Here is a 7,894-nt window from a genome sequence, read left to right on the forward strand (position 1 = left end):
GGGGGCTGCTAATCCCCCCTGAAATGGGCCAGGGGATTGTTGACCGAGCTGTCATATCCCTTGAACAAGCAAACCTAGGCCTCGCAGCTGCTGCTGGATTAAGAGACACCCTTTCGCTGCCACAGCCCCCACACCCAGGCACCCAGCCCGCCCCAGCATGATGCTCGGGGGGTGCCGGTGGGAGGTCAAGGGGATGGTTGCTCGGGGCACTCTGGCAGTGGAAGCTGACAGGTTTAGTGTGGCTCCCCCCACACCCAGATCTGCTGTGTCTGGTGTGTGTTCGTGGTGCCTGGGCTGGGGGGCTGGGAGTGTTCCATGGTGCAGGGCTGAGCCCAGGGAAGGCACGTCTGCTGGGTGGCACCAGCTCTGGCAGCAGTGACTCCCCAGTCTCTCCTCTCTCTGCTGCCATCAGCCATGGCAGGGGCAGAGCTGTGCATGGCAATGGCAGACTGCGAGCAGCAAATCTCACGCTCCAGAATTGTGGGTCATCGGAATTAGATTAATTAGTATGTACTAATGGCAGCTAATTGGCACCTGGCTGTGCTGATGCAGAGCTTGCTAAGATGGGCACCTGCCCCTTGCCCTGCTGCCTCAGTTTACCCACCTGCAGCATGGGTAAACCTGGCACCCAGTTATCCATGATGCCAAGAGACACCAAACCAACAGGGAATACTGTCACAGGGATAGGGGACCAGCTGCTGCCTTGTTATCCGGGCCAGCCCTGCTGAGTGCCCCTGGCCGGGGCAGCCTCCAGCTATCTCGTTATCTCAAGAGCTTGTTCTGGGTCAGGGTGGACATGTCCGCACACAGAAGTAGGTGCTGCTGGATGCCCAAAGTCACCCTGCCCTGGGCACAGGCATGTCCTGGGGGGTGAACAAATAAGGGTGGGAAGGGCAGAGCACTGTGTCTCTGCGCTGCTTCTGCTGTGGGGAGGGACAATGGGGCAGCCCTTCATAGGGGTGCTATTTGTACCTGGCATGGTTACAAAACACCTTTTGGCTCCACTGAGAAGCTGCCAGAGCCCCACAGCAACATTCATCCTGGTTGAGTGGACAGGGCAGATAAAGGGCCCTCAAGAGTCCCCAAGGAGCTGACTGAGACACTCACTGTCTCCAGAGGGTGTTTAGGGGGCAAACACGCTGTCCCTCCCTCACAGGAAGCCTCTGAGCCCCGCAGCTGACCCAGCAGTGGGGTATTAAGGGGAAAAGCCCTTTCCCCACACTGTGCCCATCCCAGCAGCTCCTGGAGAGCCTCTGGCTCCAGGTGGCTTTTGCTGGGACACCAGCTCCCAAAGCAGTGGACTCAATGCGTGCCATTCCGCAGCAGATGGGCTTGACCCCCAGTGCTGCAGGCGTGTCCTGGGGGCTGTGGCCACCAGTTCGTCCCAGCTCCACAGGATATGGAGGGTTCCCAGTGCTGGCATTTTACAGCATTTTGAGACATTTTGGGGCCAACCTCATCTGGGCAAGGGGGTGGCACACGGGGAAAGGCTACTTCAGAAATTGCAAACGCCAGCACAAGCTGTCCTGCCTTCAGTGCAAGCGGCGAGTGTGAAGTTAAGAGATAAAGAGGGAATTAGGAGATAAAGTCTGCGTAATCCCAGTTGCTCTATGCAATTAAAATGAGCTTCACCCCACTGTAATTGGATGGAAGCTGCCTGCCAGCGTCAGCTCGACCGGGAGCACTGGGCGAGCAGGCGCGGAGGATTCACCGCGCTGAGCATGGAGACTTATCTCCCTGCCAGAAGAACGGAGAGGGCAGCAGCACAGAGTGGGAGTTAATGAGATGAAAGTGGAAAGCCTGGCACAAAGGATTAGTTCCCGGCCAGCTCCGCTGCTGAAATCCCTATGTTCTCTGTGAAGCCTTTCCTTGCACCATGGCCGCATCCTGCTTGGGTCCTCTTGGCAGACGAGGGATGTACTTGGAGCAGCAAAATTTGGCTGTTCTTCACTGGTGTGATCCCTCAATGGAGACTGGACTGTCCCAGCCACCGGCTCCCCTGCTCCACTCCATCCCTGTCCTGGCGCCTGGTCCCCATCCTGAGGGTCCCTGCACAAGATCATCCCTAACAGCATTTACAGCTGCTGGTATTAAGCAGAAATAAAAACCACCAAGTGCAGATTAAAAGGACACTGATGGAATGTCAGGAGAAGAATTACGGCCCTAATAAACCACTGCCTTCTGCTGGGGGTGGGTGACAGGGAGTTTATGAGGCCATTTAAGCTTCACTGTCAGAAAGGTGTATTAAAGCCATAAAGGCCCCGTCGCCTCTCCTGTCCCATGGATGCCTGAGCACGGCTGCAATCATAAATCCACCTGCTCACAGCCCAGGGCGAGGGGCCCGAAGCCCCCTGTCCCTGGGAAAAGCTGTGCAGAGCAACGAGGCCTCCTTGGCTGGGGTCTTGGGGGTGACGTCAGCCCTGGAATGAGATAAATGCCGGCCGTGGGCCGGCAGTGCTGGCAGGGATGGGATTATCTCGGCGCGGAGGCTGGGACGTGCCTTGTCCATCACCCACCACTTGCTCATGGGGAGCATGTGAATGGGAGGCCATGCCTCCAGTGCACCCTGTGCCCTGCCTGCTGCCTGGGCCCAAGGGGACAAGGGGACATGGGCTGGAAGTGCAGCATGGCCATCACACTGCCAGGGACAGCCCTGCTCCACACCAGCCTACAGATGTGCTGTGCTGGGCCTCCATCACCCAGTTCCTTGACCCCATGAGTTCCAGATCAGGGACTGGCACAGGATGGGCTTTCCCCATTCCTCTGCCTGACTCTCCACCATCCCTGCATGGTCCCACAGGTTTGCTTGCTCAGGGCTGACAGCGCTGCCTCAAACACCCTGGGGCTCTGTCCCTGGACTTGGTTCATCCTTCTGCTCCCCTTCCTGCAAGGCTTGAGTATGGACAGAGACTTCCATCACCTCCCCAGAGCTTTTCACCTCCCTTCTCTGTCAGTGGCTCCCATGGGGCCTTTCTGTGCTGTGGCATTGTAGGATGGGGATGGGGTTGGTGTTGGAAGGTGCTTTCCAGCACAGAGCACCTGGCACAGCCTGACTCACCACCCGTGGGATAGGTCATGGTTTCAGCTTCATCTTCCTGGGGTGCAGTCCTGGCTCCCTGCCTGTGTGATGATGGGGACAGTGGGATGGGGGAAAACTATGCTGAGGGAGGAGGCAGATGTTGAGCCACCTCAGAGGGTTGTGGCATGGGGCACTCTTGGGCATCAGCATGGGACTGCCGGGGTGGTGGGGATGTGCTGGGAGTCAGTGGGGATGGTGGGGGAGCCCCACGAGCATGCAGGACCCCATGAGGGATCAGGGTGGATGGTGGGCACCTCTCTTCTCCCCATATGCTATGCTAAAAGAGCTGCTCACCTCCTCCACTGCCCCAGTTTGGGGGCCCTTGGCCCTTGCTGCTTCCCATGCTGGCTCATTAGAAAGCGCAGAGAGAGGAAACCTGTTAATGGCACGAAATGACTACAGGCTGCGGGGAGCATGTGGGGAGCTGAGCCCAAACTCTTGTGCAGAGCCGGGACTCCTGCTTTTCCCCTTCCCTTTGAACTTCCCCAGCCGCCCAGAGCTGTGGTTCCCCTCAGCGTGGACAGGGGCAGCTGGGATAGCAGGGCACAGTGGGGTGCAGCACCCGTATACCCCGCTGCACCGACCCTCACCCCAGCCCCAGGGCAGCGCATGGGTTCGAGGCAAAACATCGGGGCGTCTGGTTCTTGCAGCGGGATGGGTCACCCGAGTTTTGGTTTTGCCGGGCTCCCGGTTACGCCACCTCCAGGGAAAGGGGTGTGGAGGGGGAGCTGCGAGAGCCCGGCGAGCACCAGGCCGGCGGGGGAAGCCAGCGTGCCGGGAGGTGGCCCGCACACCCCGCGGTGACTCAGCGCGCCCCGGCAGAGGCAGAGGTGGGGTGGTGATACCGGAGCTAAAAAAAAAACAACCTGGCCCAGCTCCGGGGAGAGGAAATTTCTCATTAGCCAGAAATGTGCGGCTGAACCTGTCTGACACCCGGGGCGGCCCCCAGCCCCCGGCAGCGATACTGTCCCCAGCTTCTTTCGAGGGAGATCAAAGCAGGAGCAGGGCCGAGCGCTGCCCCAGGAGAAGCCAGATTTGGGTGTCGGGAGGGGCTGGGCGGCAGCGGCGTGGTGATGCTGCCGTGCGGGACGTGGGCAGTGCTACCTGCTGCGAGGATGGTCCGCGCAGACCAGCCACCAAGGATGGGCAGGGGTGATGGCCCGCAAAACCTGGGTGAGACAATCTGGCTGGGACCAGAGCATCTCCACCTATCGCTCCCGGCCGTGCAGCAGCCCCTGTGCTCTGCTCATTTCCAAAGGAGCCAGCGTTTCCAGCTGCAGCAGCCCATGGTGGGAGTGGTGCAGCCCCGGCTCTACCAGGAAGGCCACTACAGCTTTCCCTGTGAATTCCCCCAATACCAGACCACCACCTTGGTCTTGTTTAATAACCCAAAGCTGCTTTTCTCCTCCTGATCCAGCACTGGGTCAGATTCTGCTCCTCAATGGAGGCAGGCAGGCAGGCGCAGGGTGATTAATTCGGCGGGTGCGTTCATTCGCTGGCTGTGTGCTGCCAAAGACGATGTCAGCTCCCAGGCATCTGGAGGAGAGCTGCCTCCTGCTCACAAGGCAGCCCCTCAGCCCTAGGATCCCCTTTTTGTGAGCGTGGGCTGGCTGGCAGTTCCTGGAGCAGAGATCCTCGGCGCCACTCATAGGGTCCTGTCCCCCATGGTCCCCCTGTGGGGACACTCAGCTCTGCTTCAGGGGGCAAGGATGCAGCCCCAGAAGCAGTGGGCAGGGAGGAGACAGGCTGCGTTGGCAGCCAACGCACTGCACCATGTGCAAGCCCCCCACCAGCTACCAAAGGAGTCTGGAAGGAAGGAGTGGGAAGAAAATGATTAAAACTATTTCTTTCCTTTTTTTTTTTTTTTAATAAAATAAAAAAAAAAAAGCCCTGGGAAAAAGCTGTGTAGGGTCCTGGCACGTGAACAGAGTCTGTAAGTGGTCTTAAAAATTACCAATAAATAATCTTAACGGGAAACAGAAGGAGCAGAGCCGGGGCGCTCGTGGGTGTCTCGCAGCTCCTTGTGAGCATGGGAAAACTCGCCGGGTCCCGTCCCTCGGGCTCTGGGGGAAGCCCCTTCTCTGGCCGCAGCGTGTCCCCCCGGCTCCAGCCATGAGGCAATGACCCGCCCGGCCGCCATCCGTCCTGCCCCTGGCGGGACGCGGCCCCGGCACGACCGTGCTGGCGGTTCCCATGGGCGCAGTGTGGCAGCTGGGGATGCGGCGCGGTGGGGGCGATGGCGGTGTCCGTGCCCCGCTGTCCCGTGCCCGCGCTGCCTTGCCGGGTCGCTGCCGCGCTGTGCCGAGCCGTGCCGAGCCGTGATCCCTTCCAGCTGTGCCGGCCCCAGGCGGCTGACAGGGCTGCGGGATCCTCTCCCTGCCAAGTCGTCGAGGTGTCAGCCAAGAGTTAGCAGGGAAAACGCCAAGCAGCCGGCGAGCCGGCCAACCCATCACCCGCAGCCTTCCTCCTTCTCCTCCTGCTCTGCTGCGAGAACCTCCCTCCCGCCCGCCCTTGAGACCCCAGCCCACCCCACCGGGGTCCCCCCTTAGCGCCGCTGTGCCCTCGCCCCAGCCGTGCCCCTGTGGGGACCCTCCTCTACTGCTCCCGGGGTGTCTCCATCTGGGGCGCGCATCCACATCCTCTGGGCCTGTCTGGAAAAAGACGATCCCCCCTCCCCGAACTTTCCAGCTCTCTGCAGAGCGGGAACAATCGTAGCCTTTGTCTTCCCTTAATCTCCTGGTTAGGAATTAAAAAGGGGGAAAAAAACCCAGCAGCACAAAAGGCTCTTTTGCGCCGGCTGGGAGGGGGGAAGAGGAGGCCGTAGGCAGAGCACAGGCAGGGTGTAGGCAGGACTTGCCCTTCCCCCCCATCCCAGCTTGGCCATCATGCTCCCCAAGGGCCACTCCATGCTGTCCCCATTTCCACTGCCCCAGGATCTCCAGGACTGCCCTCAGCCCCCAAAGATTAAAAAGACGGACACTTTCACCCTCATGGGGCTAAGTGGCCCCTGCTCGCTGCCACGGACCTGTTTTTACACACACAAGTACGCAGACATGCCCACACGTCACACAGTGCAGAGGTCCCCACCACCCAGAGCCCCCCAAGAACCACACAGGCACCGCAGACCTCCATAAAATTCCTTAAATAATTTAATTGAAAAAATGTCTTTCCGTTAAAAAATATTTTTACAAACGCACGCTCGCATTAATTTCCCTTGCTGTTTTTTGCTGTTGCTTTTCCCCCACCATCGAACACAGCTTTTCCCCTGTAGGTATCTGTGTGGAAAGGCAGGCAACAGGCACAGCGCATGAGGAGTCGCTGGATGCAGCCTTGGGTGCAAACCAGGCAGCATGGACACCAAGGCTGGGGGAGACCTGGGGCTGGCTGCAGGGACCCCGAGTCCAGCCTCACCGGGAGCAGGGTGTGCGTGAAGGCTGGGAGAAGGAGTTTGTTGTGGGTTTAATGCTTAAAATGAGAAGATCCCCGTTTCCAAAGCAAAGCCAGGCCAGAAGGGAGTAGGGTTGAGGTGGGGATGTTTGGGATGCACTGGGCTGTTGGAAACCCAAATCTTGCAGCAGCAGGGGTGAGGGGAGCAAGGGCGGCAGGGTCAGTCCCTGAGCCCCATGGTGCTTCCAGCCAGGGGGGCTGGAGAAAGTTAGAAAGCCCAAAATGGGCTCTGACATCTATTTTACCACTTGCTTTCAAAAGCCTCCCAATGCCAGGTTACTTTGCCTGATCTGGGAGAGGGGTGAAGTCCACCCTGTGCTGCCATTTGGGGTCTCACTGTGACAGGGACTGGGGAGCAAGAGGGTGGGGAGCAAGCCGGGGCAGGCAGGGCTAGGAAACCCCAGGGAAACAGATCTGTGGTGTCTCCAGCAGCCAGCATCCCTGGCACATCCTGCAGAGGAAGAATGGTGGGATGCAGGGAGCCTACTCCCTGGCACAGGACCTGCTGCCGACCACCCTCGTGGCCTTCCTTACTGTTCCCTGGGGAACAGGACAAGATTAAGGAGAAACCCAAGGGCAGGTGAGTTTCAAGGGAAGGGGAAAAATAGCACCTGCCTAGTCACTTTGGGGAGAGGGGAGTGAGGCTGGGCACAGAGAAAGCACAAGGGTGCACCCCTCATTTCGGGGAGCACCCACTTGCTCCCCTGCACCACAAGCGAAGCAGCCTGTAGCCAGTGGGATGTACATCAGCCAAGAAGTGTTAGGACCTGAAACCACTCAGCATGAGCAGCTGGGGAACCACTTGGCTACTAAGGAGCTATTCCCCCTGGGCTAGGGGAACAGGGACCCCTGACCCTGCTCTGCCAGGGATAGCAGCCCCTGAGAGGAGGGGTTACCCTGCTGCTCACAGCTGGGCCAGCTGCCTTGGTGTGGCGTGCTCCTACCTGGCTCAGCAGCTGCCATTTTGTGGACAGGAGGAGCGAGGCTGGTGATTCAGGGGTGCCAGTGGCTGTTGCAACACTCCTGCCCAGGGCTGAACTGCCTGGGGAAAACAGAGGAATGGAACAGGCTCTGGGTAGAGGCCCGGGGCTGCAGGGACCCTCCAGCCCTAGGAGAGGAAGCAAGCACGGCTGCTCCCTGCTTGTTTTTCACACACTGGGTTTGGCTCCCACAATTCCAGCTTGACTTGAGGAGGAGACAGTGGGCAAAACCCACAACCAAGGAGTGTATTAGATGGAACTTCACAGCTAGCTCTGCCCTGGGACTCATACCCTATGCACCTCCATGGGGGAACACACTGGGTCCCCAGACACCACAGGGTGGGTTCAGCATCACTGCCTGGTTTGACCCTGTGGGACACTAAAATAC

The 7,894-nt window shown here is 59.2% G+C and overlaps 1 protein-coding gene across 1 annotated transcript in view; it reads right to left on the reverse strand.

Annotated features, from left to right (window-relative positions):
* CLCN2 (chloride voltage-gated channel 2) overlaps positions 1 to 7,894 on the reverse strand; it is an 82,844-nt gene that overhangs the window by 47,162 nt on the left and 27,788 nt on the right. The window lies entirely within an intron of this gene.

Source organism: Pezoporus flaviventris, unplaced genomic scaffold (assembly GCF_033815535.1).
Source record: "Pezoporus flaviventris isolate CSIRO_AGI_PZ_B2104156 unplaced genomic scaffold, CSIRO_AGI_Pfla_v1 ptg000013l, whole genome shotgun sequence".
Taxonomy (NCBI): Eukaryota; Metazoa; Chordata; class Aves; order Psittaciformes; family Psittacidae; genus Pezoporus; species Pezoporus flaviventris.